At 46.1% G+C, this 18,886-nt stretch overlaps 1 long non-coding RNA gene across 1 annotated transcript; it reads left to right on the forward strand.

Annotated features, from left to right (window-relative positions):
• Nucleotides 1-5,024: 5,024 nt before the first annotated feature.
• On the forward strand, nucleotides 5,025-9,564 carry LOC146675466 (uncharacterized). The gene is made up of 3 exons (XR_014910668.1): nucleotides 5,025-5,087; nucleotides 5,946-5,999; nucleotides 9,162-9,564. It is a non-coding gene; the product is annotated as an uncharacterized LOC146675466 (long non-coding RNA).
• Nucleotides 9,565-18,886: the final 9,322 nt, after the last annotated feature.

Here is an 18,886-nt window from a genome sequence, read left to right on the forward strand (position 1 = left end):
AGCAGGTGACGGCTGGATCACTAGCCGGGCGATAGGCTGAGGTACAGCGACCAGCTGGGCCGCGGGCTGCGCTTTGGCTACCGGCTGGGCAGCTGACCGTATAAACATAGCCCCAGAGTAAACAGTTGAGGTGAGTGACGATGAATTGTCCATATGACTCACCACAGCCGGCTGTTGAGATGTCTGTGGATTTAGCTGCGGTGAGGAACGCTGGCGGCGCGAACGTCGTTTCCGTGTCGGCGTCGGGGCCGGCGTCTCAGGCAGTGAATCCACCAGCTGTCCGAGCTGGTGGGCAGCCTGAGGAGGAGAGTGGAGGTGGAGGGTGGAAAGTAGGAAGTCCAGGACCACTGCATTAAGGGAGTCCACCAGCCAGGGGAATTTAAAAAGCATCTCCTGCAGCCGCCTCTCCACGGCGCGACGCAAACCTTCCGCTGGCTTCTCCCACCACACCTCACATAGGTGGTACACTTCATCCATAACTTCCCTCCTGAGCCTATCCTCGGAGACCGCTGGGTCCATAAGTGGCGGGATCATTCTGTCACGGTCTGGCTGGCAGACCGTGGGGATGTGGGGAAGGAGGACCCAGGCGCGGAGCTCAAAGTTCAAGCAGTGCGTTTATTTACAGAGGGTGATATCAAACAACAATAAATCCCCGTGTTTTTCCCCAGACTCCCGTGTCGTGTCCTCCAAGTGCTCTCTGCTCCCGTGTCTACACTCCCGGTGCTCGCTGCTCCTTAAGCCTTCCACGCTCCTCCTGCGGGAAACAATAGCGGCAGTAGTCAGGACACTGAACAAAGGCAGGCATACACTACACGACCAAAACCTAAACTGGGTAACTAACGTGGAGTCCCAAGCAAATGATCCCGCGTCGGTGGGAGCTCCAACTCTCTCCTAAGTAGCTCCCCCGACGAGGCCTGATCAGCAGCAGGTGTGTGACTTCGGGTGTGGCCAGTCCTTCCGCAGGGCCACACCCCTCAGGCCTGAAGGTGGATGAGCTCCATCCTCCAAGCATACCCGCAGACACACACACACACACACACACACACACACACACTCACATCTACAAGCATGGAGAAGAGCAGCAGCAACACCAAAATACATATAATAATAATAATATAATTCATAACTGCTCAGGGATCCTGGGTTGCTCAGACCCAGGACCCTGACAGAGACTCATTTTTTAGGGTTGGTGGAGATGAGTGTGAAGATCCAAACAATCCCTGTCAGTGATGGAGAAGCTTTGATGAAAATATTTGGTAAAAAGTTCACCAGCATGAAGGAAATGAAGTTTCAAACTTTCCTTAGGAGGAGCCCAGCACGCCTGCTTAAAGAATAGTAAGTGTGGCGATGTGGATGCTTGCAGCGACTGCTGTATAGAGGCCATCCTGCTACACATGAAACACATCAGAGTCATAATTGTTATTTTAGTCACGTGTTTGTTTATTATCCTTATTGTTTTATCTGGGACAGTTTGCAGACATCTCAGAGAGAGGAGACACCAGCATCTGAACAGAGACTCAAACCAGCAACCTGCAGCTCCCTGCTTGGCTGCTCCAGTTTTCTCCTCACTCATGTTGCCCACCAGTGATTTCTAGCTGCCCACCCACACAGCAGGCTAGAATATGCGCTGAGCCTCAGCACCCAATACTTGGACATGTTTTCTTTATTAAACAATGAACCAGACCCCAAAAAGTAAACAGCTGTTATTGCTAGGCAACGGGAGCAGCATTTGGAGATGCAGCACCTGACATTCCTGACCATGTGGGCGGAGCATGCATGAAATGGAATGTTTAGTAGAACTGTGCAACACAAGCACTTAGTTCCAGCATGTTTCATTGTATCCAGACACAGCTAGAGACACATCTACAGCAGCATCTCTGTGCAGGACAAACGACAGTTGACGAAGAAACATCGAAAACTTCACTTCACTCCTCTACAAAACGTTGGTTCCTTTGTTTAAAAGGCCAAAATGAATCAAGGGAGATCGAGAAGAGGATCGGCGAGTGCTTCACCTCACAATACAGTACAGCTGATTCATTTTAAATTTCAAATGATACAGGCTGAAAATGTCAAATTAAAAGAAGAGGCAGAAAAATCAAGAGGAGAAGCTAAAAATTCAAAGTTTGAAACTGAAGTAGTATTGCAGGAATTACAGGATGTGGGTCTCAAACTTAAAGGAGAGAAGATGAGAAAACAACAGGCAGAAAACGAGAATGAAAACATGAAGAAAGAACTGTTGCAAGCTCAAAAAGCATTGGAGGAAGAGAAAAGCACAGCACAAGAAGCCAAAAATAAATATCAAACTGCAAAGAAGGAGGCAGGAAATGTGATGCAGGAATTACAGGAGGTGCAGGAAGCTTTTGAAGAGGAAAAAAGCAAAATGCAGTTGGCAACACAAGACGCTGCAAATGTAATGGCTGAAGCTGAAACACTAAGGAAGGAATTACTGCATGTGAAGCAACAACTTGAAGAGGAGAAAAAATGTAAACACGAGACAGAAAATGAGATTGAAAATATGAAGAAAGAATTGTTGGAAGCTCAAAAAGTGTTGGAGGAAGAGAAAATTAAAATACAGGAAGCAAAGAAAGAAATGGAAGATACAAAGAGTTACACTCAAAACATGAAGGAGGAACTGATGAAAGTGCAAGAGGAACTTGCAGAAGGGAAAATTGAGTTGAAGGTATTCAAGAAAGAAACGACGGTGACCAAGAAAGGCTGCAAAGATGAACTTAAAGAAATACAAAAGCACAAAAAGGAAGCTAAAGAGCTCCTCAAACACAAAGGGAAACTGGCCAAACAGCAGCTGAAAGAAACATTTAAAGATGCCGAGGAGCAGCTCAACAAAACCTTAAAAGAGCTGAAGGCAAAAGAAAAGCAAGCCGAGGACAGGAGGGGATTCTGGAGCAGACTGCTGAGAAAGAACTGACCCAGCAGCATCTTCCTCCTTCCCCCTCTCTCAACCTTTCTTTCACAAAAATCCCCCCAAACTTTACTTGGGACGTTTGTTTGTTTTTTAAAAACTCTATTCTGAATGCATGTACTGACATACAAAAATAAAATTGCCATAACTTGACCTCATGTTGCCTGCTTCTTTTCTTGTGTGTCTGTGGATGTAAAACAGTAACACACTTTCTGCTCTGTGTGTTTTTAATTGCAAATAAATGCAATATGTTTTCATTTTAAAATGCAGTGCAAAAAACTTCTGCTTTAAATCTTTTTTTTTTTTTAGCAAAAAGCTTTTTTTTTTTGCCTGTTGTGGAAGTTTTCCATTTAAATAAAGCCTGCAGACGAGCGGTGAGCGGTAGCTAACATTCTTTAATCAAAACACACAAAGAACAGACAAGCAAGCTTGATGAAGTCCCTGCATGACCGCGGGACAGACGGTCAGCAGAGTCTCCCTGAGCCTAGCATGGCTCTCAGTTAAATACCTTCTCCAGGAACAAAAGGCAGTACACAGCTGTTTCACACCTTAAGGTTCACACTCCCTTGCTTCCTACCAGAATCCTCAAAGACACAAAAGACTCTTCCTGTGGAGTTGTCTGCTTCCCCCAACTTCCTTACTAGACCCCCAGCATTTGTCTTACTGTATGAGTGTGAGACATGTTAAAATCCAGTGGCACCAAGGTATCATACAATAAAATAATGTGATTAATGCATAAGTAAAAGAAATTCCTATACATGCCCCTTCCTGATTTCTTATGTTTTAACATGTTTGTTACACTTACATGTTTCCAATTTCAAATGTTAACACAGATGTTCAGAGTAAATACAGATTGTAGTTTTTCAAATGATGATTTCATTTAGTTTGGGGAAACAGCTCTCCAACTTTACCTCATGTAGAAAAAGTCATTTCCTTCTAAACCTAATAAGTGGTTTTGTCATCTAGCAAGAACTGCAGTCAAGCATTTGCAATAACTAATTTAAAAAAAAGCACTTGGGACAATTGTGTTGGTGACAGCTTTTGTTATAATATCAATAATATTTCTATGAATATGGGATACTGTTACATGTTTGCATAGACTTTTGTGGAATATGGAGACACTCCTGGCATTATATGAGCAAAGTGAGACTCATTTTTTAGGGTTGGTGGAGATGAGTGTGACGATCCAAACAATCCCTGTCAGTGATGGAGAAGCTTTGATGAAAATATTTGGTAAAAAGTTCACCAGCATGAAGGAAATGAAGTTTCAAACTTTCCTTAGGAGGAGCCCAGCACGCCTGCTTAAAGAATAGTAAGTGTGGCGATGTGGATGCTTGCAGCGACTGCTGTATAGAGGCCATCCTGCTACACATGAAACACATCAGAGTCATAATTGTTATTTTAGTCACGTGTTTGTTTATTATCCTTATTGTTTTATCTGGGACTGTTTGCAGACATCTCAGAGAGAGGAGACACCAGCATCTGAACAGAGACTCAAACCAGCAACCTGCAGCTCCCTGCTTGGCTGCTCCAGTTTTCTCCTCACTCATGTTGCCCACCAGTGATTTCTAGCTGCCCACCCACACAGCAGGCTAGAATATGCGCTGAGCCTCAGCACCCAATACTTGGACATGTTTTCTTTATTAAACAATGAACCAGACCCCAAAAAGTAAACAGCTGTTATTGCTACACCCTAAAAAATTATTCAGGGGCTTAGTAAATATCATTATAATTCTAAGTTAGATGACCTTGATTAAATCTTTGAAAATCACAAACGTGTTATCTTGAGTTGAAAATACTGAAAAGAATGCTTAAATTTTCAACACCAGTTTTTGAGTTGAACTGAGTTCTTTTGTTCAAGTTTATTTAAAAGAAAAAATTCTGTATTTGAAACACAGGGTGCATTATTTAAATCTACTCAATATATCTCATAGAAAGTACTCAAAATAACTGAGAGACTGGTATTCATATTTATCATTGTCTTTAACTTTAATTATTAATGGTTCAAAATCAATATAATTTTGTCCCCCAATACTAACTTAAAACTTTGAGTAAGACTAATGACCTTTGGCATGTACCACGCGCGAGGAGCATGGCCTCATGGGAGATTTTCTGCACGTTGAACGAGACAGACACACATCCACTGCAGACTTGGTAACGTTTTCAGGTAAGTGACCATTCTTACATTAGCTGTCTTTATCCACACCGTTCTTTTATAACATGTTCTGAAGAAAGCGTTTGTCATGGTGGCTCACTTTTCGCAGCGTGTTTGTGCACGTTAATTTAAGTTTGCAACCCGTCTTCCAGTAAAGGCGGCGGGAAACCGCGCCCTTTTATCCTTTTACGTTCTGAGTCGCTATCTGCGTTCCGGGTAATTTGACCGGAATGTCCCGGTACCAGCGACCTGACCGTTTAATCGGGGGCATTTTAGGAACCACGTGAAAGCAGGTGTGCTCAGACATTTCTAGAAAATGGCCCTGTTGAGTCACGGTGACGGGAGCTGCGGTAGTCACGCGGCCTGACTCACTCTGTCAGGTTGTTCAGGAGGAGATGAACAGACGTCATCAATGGCTTTGGTAACTAAGAAGACCTGCCCGCGGAACAGTTCATAGCAGCAACCATGCTGCTTAGCTTTCTTGTTCTATGTGGGGTCTTTCAGAGCATATAAGACGCTGCTTTCAGCTTTGTCCTGAACAGGGCCAGTTTTTGAGAGAACGCTGAGAGGACCGCCCGGGTCAGCAGATTACCTCATCCAGGGCCGGTCCAAAGTACTATGGGGCCTTAAGTAAATTTAGACTCGGGGCCCTACTTCCTTTCAGATCCCAGAAAATAATGGAAAAAAAAAAAGCTTTGGTCTTTTGGGTCAAGCCAAAAGTACCATCATTTCCAGTATAGTTACTCCCAATTTACATAAATAAATGTTTATTTCAATCCAAGCTAAAATTTCTTATAAGAGATTGATGTTATGGCAGATTACTCAGTGACATGTTTTGTAATGATAAAGTTTTGATTTGTATTTTTTCAGCACCATCTTCACCACCAGGAGAAAAAAATCTGCATCAACTACAAAGTAAAGCAGGTAATTTTACTCAGAGGACTTGATGTGTTAAATTTTGGAATGATATGATATTGTTTTATACAAGCTGAGTAGTGGATGGTGATACCACCTAAATATTTATACTGGTTTTGTGGTGGGTTATTTTAGTCATACAAATGCCAAATCTAAATTTTGAGAATTTTTCAGTTCGGTAAATATATTGATGAGTTCATGGTCTGTCATCTAGTGTCACCATACTATCTTTTTATTTATACAGCATGGTGATGTGATTCAGATTATTTCAATGTGGTTAAGTATTGTACTTTGTTCCATGTTGACTTATTTGTAAGTTGTATCCTCCACCTGAATTGGTAGTGAGTATTGGTTATTCAATCAGTTAATCATACAAAAACTGCGTAAATATGGTTATACACCATTCTGTCATCTTCATACTGTGAGACATATTTTCTCACAATTTTTTAGGTCACAGGTGATGAGATGGCAGTGTAAACTCTGCAAACATGAGGAGTCATCAAAAGTGTCACTACTCAAACATTATCGAGTGAAACATGGTACATTTGGTCATGGCTATTCCATACCCTGTCTTCATTTGAATTGTCCTTGCTCTTTTAAGACATGGGGTGCCTTACGCTCACACTTGTCTAGGTCTCACAGTTCGCATGAAACGGAAGAGTGTGAGGTCCTTCCAACTATTAGATGTAAAATCTGTGACTCTTTTTACCCAAACACAAAAGACTATTTTCAACATATAAATTCCCATTTGAAAAGCCATGAAACCATAGAGTGTGTTTTTGATGGTTGTGAGTTTAAGACAAACATTTGTGGGACTTATGCGACTCACAGAAGTCGAAAGCACAGATTTTGTTCATGGAAGCACTTTAAAACTAACTTGATTTCAAAGCAAACTGTCAGTACATCTAATGAAATCGTCTTACCAGCACTGGAATTAGAAGATCACGAGGACTTGGATGTCACCACTGAACTTGGTTGTGAAAGGGAAACAACAAATGAAATTTTGAAAAATATTGGTGTGCTCTTGTTAAAACTGGAAAGCATCTATAATGTTTCTGGTAAATGTGTGGATGACTTGGTAGAACAGCTCAGTTATATCTGCACATTATCACTTCAGTATATTCCAAAGTCAATAAGTGATATTCTTATTAAGAATAACTGTAATATTGATCAGTCTTTTGTCAGTGAATTGGCTGAAAAAATATGTCACTGTAGTCCTTTATGTGCAGCCCTTAGTCCTGATGGTCCCTTTGCTTCAAGATATAAGAGACAGAAATATTTCAAGGAAAACTTCTGTGTTATTGAACCAGTAGAATACTGTTTGGATCCAGAAAAGAATTCCACTTTTCAGTATGTGCCTATTCTTCAGTCCTTGCAGCTGTTACTGAGTAAAGAAGATGTTAACAGTATATTAACTAGACATTTGAACACTTCACAGTTATCCTCTTTCCACGATGGACAATATTTCAAGCAAAACCAACTTTGTGCTATTGAGGACTTAAGTATTTCCCTTGTTCTCAATGTGGATGACTTTGAAATTTGTAATCCACTTGGGACTTCAAGAAAAAAACACAAAGTCACAGCTGTGTACTGGGTACTTGCTGATATACCAACTGAACTGAGATCACAGCTAACATCAATTCAATTGGCTCTCCTGTGTAAGGCAAGTGATGTTAAAACTTTTGGCTATGAAACTGTTCTCGAGCCACTTTTAAAGGATCTCATAACATTAGAGAGAGACGGGATTTTTTGTTCACAGCTTGGTAGATATATCAGGGGCACTGTTTTTTGTGTTTGTGCTGACAATCTTGGCGCTCATTCTCTTAGTGGACTCGTGGAAAGCTTTTCTGGACATTACATCTGTAGATTTTGCCTTGGAGACCATTCAGACTTTCAGCAAAAAGAAGTTCGTTCAGGAGCTTTTCCACCAAGAACAAAAGAGAACTATGATCTACATGTCCAAACCATAAAGGAAAATTCCTCCTCGGTTCATTTTTGTGGTGTGAAGAAAGGTTGTCCATTAACGGGGAAATTAAAATATTTCCATTTTGTCACAGGGTATCCTCCAGATCTTTTGCACGACCTTTTTTGAAGGCATAATTCCACTAGAATTAGCATTATGCCTTCATGTGTTTATCCGTAAACGTTACTTTTCCTTAACTGAACTCAATAACTTCATAACAGAATTTCCTTACAAATGGACCGATAAAACAGATCGCCCCCAAATCATCCCCCTAAATTTTTCCACTCGCAAAAGCATTGGTGGCAACGCACATGAAAATTGGACGTTATTGAGACTATTACCTTTTATTATTGGGGAAAAGATTCCCAAAAATGATGAAGCATGGCAAGTTCTTATGACTCTAAAAGATATAACTGAACTTGTTGTGTCCCCTAGTCACAGAGAGGAAAGTATTTGCTACTTGGACACACTTATATCTGAACATCGCAACAGGCTATTGGAGGTTTTCCCAGAGCAAAAACTAACTCCAAAACACCATTTTTTGGAGCATTATCCTGACTTGATCAGAGGATTTGGTCCATTAGTATGCCTCTGGACTATGCGCTTTGAGGGTAAACATAGTTTCTTTAAGAAGGTTGTTAAACACACAAACAGCTTCAGAAATGTACTATTGTCACTTGCCTCAAAGCACCAGATGATGATGGCATACTATTCAGATGGTAATGCATTGAAGCCATCAGTGTGTGTCACTAAAGTATCATCTCTTCCATTGGAACTGCTTGATGTAGAAATACAGCAGTGTCTCAAGGAACTTTATCCAACACAAGCCTATGTGAATTTGACCAACTCTCTGACTCATCATGGAACTAAATATGCCTCAGGAATGGTTTTGCCTCATGGATCTACTTGTGGCTTACCTGACTTTGTGGAGATTTTACAGATTGTTGTCTTAAGCAATGAATTTCTTTTCATTGTGAAGTTGCTCAACAGCTGGTATGATGAACATTTTAGGGCATTTATTCTGGATCCTTCTGGGAAAATGACCTTAATACATCCCAGAGTACTTGGTGACACTTACCCCTTAACACCATATCGTGTTGAAGGCAAGCAAATGGTGTCAATAAAACGTCACATTGTTTGTTAGTGTAAGGGGAAAGACTGAGATACCCCCTTTCTTTTTCTTTTTTCTTGTGGTTTTTATTCTGCAGATGGACTCCGTTGCCTTGAAAGTAATTTTTGGACAACAGAGTGAGAAGCTTGTGCTCTCTTCAGGAATACCCAGGACTGTTGAGGAGTTGCATGAGACAGTGAGAGAGACATTTGGGCTAGTTGAGGATTTCATATTGCACTATTATGATGACTCATTTGGAGATTTCTTTACACTTCATTCTCCCAACCAAATCAAAGATAGGGGTACAGTCAAAGCTGTGGTCATTCCATCAGTAGTGCTTACATTGATTCCTCAGTGTGAAAATCCCTCAGATGTAAGTTCACTGAATGAAAGTTCAAGCTCTTCAACCTATAAAACCACAGAGGACCAAACAGATGGATCATCTCTGTCTTCAGACAACACTGTCATACTCTCCCCTCTTCAAAGTCCTCTAAAGACTACATGGCCAGATGAAATTGTCATTCCACTTTTCTCTGTGGCAACAGAGACTGTACTGAAAAATGCCAATGAAGTCTTTGTTCAAAATGGCACTGTGCTGAACAATACTTCAGTCAAGTCAGATATAATGGAAAAATTAGCTGATTATATGTACAGCTACACAGCCTACCCTACTGGCCTTCAGATTGGAGAAGTGGCAGAGGCTCTGGTCAAAAAGCACCCGTGTCTGACAGAGCCAGGCAGTCGTAATGGCTGGATGGGATGGATGTATAGTCTTAAATACAAGATGGGAAATTACAGGTCAAAGTTACGAAGTCTTGGAGTTCCAGAGGTTACTTGCAACTCACTGAAGAACAAGCACCCTGATGACAAGGCTCCAGCGAAGAACATAAAGAAGGCGCGGAAAGGAGAAGTGCTGTTTCTGCCACACTATCCAGGACAAGATGGTAAAGAACAGCAAGAGCTGGAGCGACAACAACTGATTGATGAGTGTAAGAAGAAAAACAGCACAGCCATCAAGGATTTAATGTGCAAAACCTTTGCACATAGAAGACATGATATTATCAGCCAACAGCTGAGTGTCAGCGACATCAAGGACAGATGGCCGGCGTTGTTTGACGTCTCCCAAGTAAGTGTACATTTAAAGGGATATCCACTTGTAAATAAAATTTGGTCTGTTAGATCCCCCATCATAAGAGAAGTGAGAAAAAACATGTTGCTACCATCCTAGTGATTTTGATGATCTTGCAGCAGCCAGGTTGCTTTAATTTGTCATAAGACTCTAGAATCGCTAGGAATTTGAATCAGAATGAGGAATCTGAATCAAAACCAGAATGGTTCTTATTGAAACCATTCCCAAGCCTATGGAACGATAAATAATTTCCGTTCACTTAACTTGTTTTAGGCTAAGCTAATGTAACCTGACTGAAGAATGACTGGGCTGATTGCAAAGTGCCTTTGTCTCACTTATCTAACTCTGGAGCACATAACGACAGACTAGATTTTACTGAAGAGTAAAGAGTGAAGAGTAATTTAATATTTTTATGAAACGTTGGTTACGTATTGTAACCCCAGATTCTATGAGTATAGGCGCAGCCCTTTAAGTGGGTATTCCCCTTGTGCGCGCAGCACTGAAGTATTTTATTCCACGCCCACCTGCTGTGTGGGCCTCACCCTGGTCTAGTATAAGTTATGGTGAGACCAGGAAATCGACTCTGCCGTTTTTCTTCAGCCAGCCAGAAGATGTCCAGCGAGACCATCCGTCTGTGTCCATCCTGCCAGACCGGCTACATCATGTCGTATGACCGACATGCCGTCTGCGTGGGCTGCCTCGGTCCTCACCATGCAGACCTCGCCCTCACACCTTAATCCTATTGCCGCTCCTGTTAGCTCCTCCCGCCAGAGGAAAAGCAGTGGAGGTCAGCCTTTTTCAAGGGATGCTCATCCACCCCTGGCCTTCACATGTCGGCGAGGACACCGCTCCCAGTTGTTGGTGCGCTGCTCCTGGATCTGCCTGGCATCATCCAGGAGGCAGCTGGTGAGAAGGGACTTTCCGTCCCTCAGCCTGCTCCACCCCCCCATTGGATGATCTGGCGGGAAGGTATGGCTCTGCTCACTCTCGTTGCCCAGATCCCATCTGGCCCCAGTTCCCGGCGGTGATGACCTACCTCTCTGAGGCAGCAGCAGAGCCAGCGAAGATTAGAGCGCGGTCTCTACCTAGGGCTTCACAGACCGGAGTTTTCCGCCTGTTCCCCCTCTAGAGCCGAGCCTCGCTTCAGTTTTCGGCACCAAAATGACCAAGGTCATTGGACAGCAACCGGCCCATCCCGCCAAACTTGACCAGCTGATAGCAAGGTTCACTGATCGTGCACATCAATGCACTGTTCAGTCAGCTGCAGTGACTAACAACACTGCCTTGCTAGCGTTTGTCATCTCCAGGAAGGTGGAGGAAGCAGAGCTGCCAGAGGAGCTGAAAGGCTTTCTCTGTAAAGCCGCTGACGCGATTCTGAATATTTGCGCCACTTCAGTGGAGGTGTGTTCCTCTCGCATCGCTGCCTGGCAGACGATGGTTCAGAGGGCAACCTGGCTCCGCCTCTTCCCTCAAAGATTATACAATCTCACAGGGAAATAGTGCAAGCAATTCATAACATAAAATTTAGAAGCTTAGTGGAAGATAATACTTTATGTTAAGGCTTTAGTCTGCATACTGAACAACTCCACTTATATGGATTTATGTCTGGATGAGTAAATTAATCTTTTGCATGTTAGAAAATAAGGTCCAGGTTGCAAAAAATGGTAGTTCCACTTAAAGATTTTTTTTTTTTTTTTTGATTGAATCAGAATTTTGGCCTTCAGATTTTTTGTCCTTGGTTTTTTGTCCTCTCCCATCCAGGTCAGTGCAGAGTTTCATAGGATCACGACCCTGAACCTTGAACCAAAGTTCATGTCATCGTTGGACTTGTATTCATCCAAACTCCTGTCCTTGTTTCAAGCCAAGAAAGGTGCTGCTGGACAACGCCACAGAGCACAGTTAAACCTTCTGCTTCAGGTAAGGAAGATTGCATTTTCTAACCACAAAAACGTTCCAACACAGCATTGAAGAGGCCCTTCCACTAAAAACGGCTTTTCTTAGGTTTCTGTTCAATATTTTAGCTCCACAGGTGTTCTTACCTTGATGGTGGGTGTGAAAACAGGTCAACAACAGAAAAAAAATAGTTATGTTTAAGCTAGAAATGGTAAGTCATGTTTTAAATGTGCAAATTTTGCCTCAGTTGAGACTTCCTGTTTTACAGAGTGGAAATTCCATCGAGAAAAAACGAGAAGTCATCATCAAATGTCTCATTGACCATCTGGGAGAGGATCCAAGTGCCTTAATCTGAGCAAAGCCTGTTGCTATCTTTTGGGACTGTGCTATGCTCTGGATCTGAAATACCCCAAGAATTTCAAATGCACATTTGAAGCATTTCAAAAAGTGTTCATGGAGCTGGATCCAGGAAACCTTTCTGTCAAGGTTCAAAGACTGAAAAATGACCTCTGTTCATTGTAGACAAAATTTCACAGGGCTGTTCTTAAAGTGTTAGACTTGTTAAGTGACATGTAATGCTCATCAAAAGGTTCAGTTGCGGCATTACATTGTGTTGACATTCCTGTTCATAAATAATGTTTGTACCATAAACTGTGTTTTTGTATTAACTTTCCAGATTCACATTAAGGTGTAAATGGGAGAGTATCTTCTGTTTGGTTTTTTTTTTGGTTTTTTTAGCGCAATCCTTTTTGAAACCTTTTTATTTAAATTATGGATGTTTTTTGGTCACTCTTTAGTTATAATCTTCCCAATTTTTTGGAATCAAAATAAGATGTTCAAAAACTATGTCACAGTGCAAAATGTCTTTTTTTTTTTCAGGATTTATATTGTATTTGGGATCTTAATTTTATTTTTGTCATTTGACCTTTTCTGAAAAGGTAAAGCACTGCGTTCACTTGAGCCACTTTTATTCTTTGTATGGCAGGTACATTTTTCTTGTTGTTAGCATCAATATGCCAGTTTTACAGAGTTTTGTTAAGCATGCCAATTTGGATGCAATTTTATTATATAAGGCTGTTGTGACTGAAATTTTATCCAAGTTCTATCCACTGAATGTAGAACAGATTTCAGCTCACTGTGTTCAGAGAAGGAATCTGCTAAAATCTGATTCACAAAAAAGCTGTTTAAAATAAATAAAATAAATCATTGTGAACAATGTTGAACTGACGTGGTTCTTTATATATATATATATATATATATATATATATAACACTTAATTGTAATTAACGTTTTTGCTTAAGTTAACTTAAAAATATTAAGTAAATTGAACCATTATTTAAAAACAAATAATTGTAATGTGTCAAGAACCGAAGTTCAACACACAAGCTGGACCCAGGAGCAGAACACACACACAGCGGTACGAGAGAAAAAATAAACTTTATTATAACTGAGAGTGTCCCGGGAGAGTAGAAGGGAGAAAACGCACGGAACCAGAGAAACCGAGGGACCGGGAGAAGAATCGCGCAGGAAACGCCGAGAGCGGGACCGTGGGAGGCTGAAACAGAAAAAGAAAAAAGGATTATTGGGGTGCGGGTAAACCGGCAGCATACGAGGGGAGGTAGTGTACGCGTCTTACGATGATAGCGGGGCCAAGGGAACCGGAGGGAGGGGTGAGGGTCCGTGGGGAGAAGCTCCAGAAAGGGCGAGGCGGCTGGGGTTGATCGTGATCCAAATTCTGGACAGGCAGGTGGACAGGCTGGTGACTCAAAACACGCCGAGCAGTGATCTGGGTATACAAGGCAGAGTTAGTACTAGTTCACACGGATAGGATTGCCTAAGGACTTTCCCGTAGGTGTGCGTTACCGCTGAAGGACGATTACGGACTGGCGTGGAGCAGCAGGCTGGGCAGGATTAAATGGTCCACCTGGTGATCGCCTGGGATGGGATGCAGGTGTGGAGTCAGCGGCCACGCCCACGGGAGTGGGCATCCCATCAGCACCTCAGACGCCGGGCCGCGGACCATGACAGTACCCCCCCCTCAAGAGTCGCCCCCAGGCGACAGGCCGGGACCCCGCCTGCGGAGAGAAGCATGGAAAGCAGAGATGAGGCGAGGGTCCAGAACGAAGGAGCGCGGGACCCAGAGGCGGTCCTCGGGGCCGTACCCCTCCCAATCCACGAGATACTGCCAGCCGCGCCCGCGCCGGCGCGCATCCAGGATACGCCGGACCGCATAGGCCGGATGGCCGCCGACGAGCCGGGCGGGAGGAGGGGGCGCGGAAGGAGGGCACAGGGGGCTGAGGCGGACTGGTTTAAGCTGAGACACATGGAACGTGGGGTGCACACGCCGGGAGGCTGGAAGCCGAAGCCTGACCGCCACCGGGTTGATGACTCGGCCCACCTCGTATGGCCCGATGAAACGGGGAGCCAGTTTGCGGGACGTGCCCTAGAGTGGGATGTTCCCAGCAGCCAACCAAACCTTCTGTCCCGGCTGGTAGTCAGGGGCTGGGGCGCGGCGATGATCGGCGTAGTGCGCATGTCGTTCCTTCGCACGCAGGAGGGCGCTGCGAACGCTGCGCCATACACGTTGGCAGCGCCGAAGGTGGTGTGGAGCCGACGGGACGGAGAGAGTCAAGTCCTCTTCAGGGAAGAGCGGAGGCTGATATCCGAGAGACGCCTCGAAAGGTGATAGACCGGTGGAGGACGAGGTTAGAGTGTTGTGGGCGTACTCCACCCAGGGCAGGTAGGTAACCCAAGAGGAGGGGTTTTGACTGGCCACGCACCGTAGCATAGTCTCCAGTTCTTGATTGAGACGTTCAGTCTGTCCGTTGGATTGCGGGTGGAAGCCGGAGCTTAGGTTAACCTTGGCGCCGAGAGCGGAACAGAAGGTCTTCCACACCTGTGAGGTGAACTGGGGACCTCGATCGGAGACAATTTCCAAGGGGATTCCGTGGAGCCTGAACACATTAGCAACCAACGACTGGGCAGTCTCAGCGGCTGAGGGCAGCTTGGCTAGCGGGATGAAGTGAGCGGCCTTGGAAAACCGATCTACAACGGTGAGAATGACACGCTTTCCGGACGAGGCAGGGAGACCGGTAACAAAGTCGAGGGAGATGTGAGACCAGGGCCGGTGGGGTGTAGTGAGCGGGTGGAGCTGGCCTGCGGGGCGCTGGGTGGATGACTTATTACGGGCGCAGACGGCACAGGCAGACACATAGTCCCTCACGTCCCTTATTAGCGTTTTCCACCAAAAATGTTTCTTGAGGAGGTGCGTCGTTCTGTTCACGCCTGGGTGGCACGTGAATCGTGCTGTGTGGATCCAGTGGATGACAGCTCCACGGGCGGCAGCAGGAACGAAGCGCCGTCCGGGTGGTCCGGTCCCTGGATCGGGGTCTCCCGGGAGAGCTCGGCGAATGGTCTCCTCTATTTCCCAGGTGAGGGCGCCCACCACGCAGGTGGCGGGTAGGATGGTGGCGGGGGGAGTCGCTTCGCTGTCGGAGGAGTACTGACGGGAGAGCGCATCGGGCTTGGTGTTCCGCGATCCTGGACGATAGGAGAGCGTGAAGTTGAAGCGGGCGAAGAATAGGGACCAGCGAGCTTGGCGTGGATTCAACCTCTTGGCGGTTCTCAGGTACAGGAGGTTCTTATGGTCTGTCCAGATGAGGAAGGGCTGAGCGGCCCCCTCCAGCCAGTGGCGCCATTCCTCTAAAGCGAGTTTAACGGCTAGCAGTTCCCTGTCGCCGATGTCATAATTCTTCTCTGCGGGGGTGAGTCGGCGTGAGAAGAAGGCGCATGGCCGGAGCTTATTCAGAGGCCCAGACCGCTGGGAGAGAACCGCTCCCACTCCCGCATCAGACGCGTCAACTTCTACAACAAACTGCTTAGCAGCGTCTGGGTGGGTTAGGATGGGTGTGGAAGTGAATAACCGTTTTAACTTAGCGAAGGCTGCGTGGGCTTCAGGGGACCAGGTGAAGGGCACTTTGGGTGAGGTGAGCTGGGTGAGCGGCGCTGCCACCTGGCTGTAGTTCCGGATGAAGCGGCGGTAAAAGTTTGCAAACCCCAGGAAGCTCTGAAGCTTCTTCCGTGACTCCGGAACTGGCCATTCCAACACTGCCTTGACTTTCACCGGGTCGGTCTTCACCTGCCCACCTGCTAGAATGTAGCCCAAGAAGGAGATGGATGAAACGTGGAACTCACATTTTTCCGCCTTGACGTACAACCTGTTTTCGAGCAGCCGTTGTAGTACGCTTCTCACATGGATGTGATGTTCTTCGGGTGTTTTGGAAAAGATCAGAATGTCATCTAGGTATACGAAAACAAACACATTTAGGAAGTCCCGTAACACGTCGTTGACTAGAGCTTGAAAAACCGCCGGGGCGTTGGTTAGTCCAAACGGCATCACCAGATATTCGAAATGCCCCAGTGGGGTGTTGAAGGCGGTCTTCCACTCATCACCCTCACGTATTCGAACCAGGTGATAGGCGTTCCGCAGATCCAGCTTGGTGAAGACTGTGGCTTCCTGGAGTGAGTCAAAAATAGAATTAATTAGTGGGAGGGGATATTTATTCTTGATGGTGATGTCATTAAGACCCCGGTAATCGATGCAGGGGCGAAGCGTCCCGTCCTTCTTTCCCACAAAGAAAAAACCCGCAGCGACAGGGGAGGACGACGGCCTGATTCGTCCTGCCGCTAGCGACTCTTGGATGTAATTCTCCATGGTTTCTCTTTCGGGGCGAGACAGGTTATACAGTCTGCTAGAGGGCAGCGAAGCTCCCGGGAGTAAATCAATGGCACAGTCATAAGGACGGTGAGGAGGTAGTGAGAGCGCCTCGTCCTTACTGAACACCTGCCGAAGATCGTGATATTCGGGGGGCACGGAAGAGAGGTCCGGTGCGGGTGGCGGGGTTGAATTTCGTTTCGTTGAGGCGGAGGGAACGGCCGACCCCAAACAGTTCGCCAGACAGAACACACTCCAGCTCGCGATCCTCTTTCCGGCCCAATCGATGCGAGGGTTATGTTTCTGTAGCCAGGGGTAACCTAAGATAAGCGGGGTGTCAGGAGCGGGAAAAGTGAAAAAGGAAAGCTGCTCCTGGTGATTCCCTGATGTGACTAACTGTACAGGTGCAGTTTGGTGGGTGATATAAGCAAACACTTGATTATTCAACGTGGACGCAGGGATGGGCGGCTCGAGTGGCGTGAGGGACACAGCTAATTTCTTAGCCAGTCTCTCATCCATAAGATTCTGTTCCGCCCCGGAGTCTACCAGCGCGGAGCATGTAAAGGTCTGGTTATTAGTTACGAGGGTAACGGACAGTAATAATCGGGGTCTAGTAGTGCTTAACGTGCTGCCCACCCGTATCCCCGGACTTACCGGTGGGCCGGGTCGTTTGGGCGGACCGGGCAGACAGCGATGCGGTGACCGGGCCTCCCACAGTACAGGCATTCTCCAGCCCGAAATCGGCGTTCCCTCTCCTCCGGAGAAAGCCGAGAGCGTCCGATCTGCATGGGTTCGGGCGGGGGAGGCGACGGAGAGCGCGCACACGCAGCCGTGGGCGTGGGCGGAGAAACACTGATCCCGGGGCGCAATACGGAGCCCATAGGTTTAAGCCGCCGCTCGGCATCCCTCTCCCGCAGGCGTCTATCGATCCTACGGGCGAGGGAAGCCAATTCTTCGAAGGATTTAGTCTCTTCGTGAAAAGCTAGTTGGTCCTTCATCTGGTCGGTTAGTGACCGTAAAAAAACCCCACGGAGAGCTGAATCGGGCCAACCCACGGCGACCGCTCTGGTACGAAACTCGACTAGGTACTCCGCGATACTGCGCCGCCCCTGACGGAGCCCCAGCAACTTCTGTGTGGCGTCATCTTCCGAGACCGGAGGGGAGAACGTAGCCCGGAACTCCTCCAGGAAATCATCGTAATCGCAATCACGAATGGAGTGAGATGTTAAATAGGCCTCAGCCCACGTTAAAGCACGTCCCCGTAATAAACCTACAAAATAGGAGATTTTAGCTGCATCCGTGGGGAAGGCGTGTGGCGTGCGGCTGAAGAACAGGGAGCATTGAAAAAGGAACCCCCCACACAGGTCTAACTCCCCGTGGAAGGGCTCCAAAGGCGGAGGCGAAACGCCGTGGGGCACGGGATCGGGCGGCTTGGTTCGCAGCTGTTCCCGAGTGTCACTGAGCTCTTGGTAGCGGTCCTGGAGCGATTGAAGCTGCTGGTCGTGGCGACCGAGAATAGCGCCCTGCTTATTAATGGCGGAACGGAGTGGATCTGCTGGGTCCATACTGGCCAGTCCGTACTGTCAAGAACCGAAGTTCAACACACAAGCTGGACCCAGGAGCAGAACACACACACAGCGGTACGAGAGAAAAAATAAACTTTATTATAACTGAGAGTGTCCAGGGAGAGTAGAAGGGAGAAAACGCACGGAACCAGAGAAACCGAGGGACCGGGAGAAGAATCGCGCAGGAAACGCCGAGAGCGGGACCGTGGGAGGCTGAAACAGAAAAAGAAAAAAGGATTATTGGGGTGCGGGTAAACCGGCAGCATACGAGGGGAGGTAGTGTACGCGTCTTACGATGATAGCGGGGCCAAGGGAACCGGAGGGAGGGGTGAGGGTCCGTGGGGAGAAGCTCCAGAAAGGGCGAGGCGGCTGGGGTTGATCGTGATCCAAATTCTGGACAGGCAGGTGGACAGGCTGGTGACTCAAAACACGCCGAGCAGTGATCTGGGTATACAAGGCAGAGTTAGTACTAGTTCACACGGATAGGATTGCCTAAGGACTTTCCCGTAGGTGTGCGTTAC

This window comes from Rhamphochromis longiceps, linkage group LG3, assembly GCF_057381845.1.
Source record: "Rhamphochromis longiceps isolate RC_006_pf linkage group LG3, R_longiceps_female_GT1.1, whole genome shotgun sequence".
Taxonomy (NCBI): Eukaryota; Metazoa; Chordata; class Actinopteri; order Cichliformes; family Cichlidae; genus Rhamphochromis; species Rhamphochromis longiceps.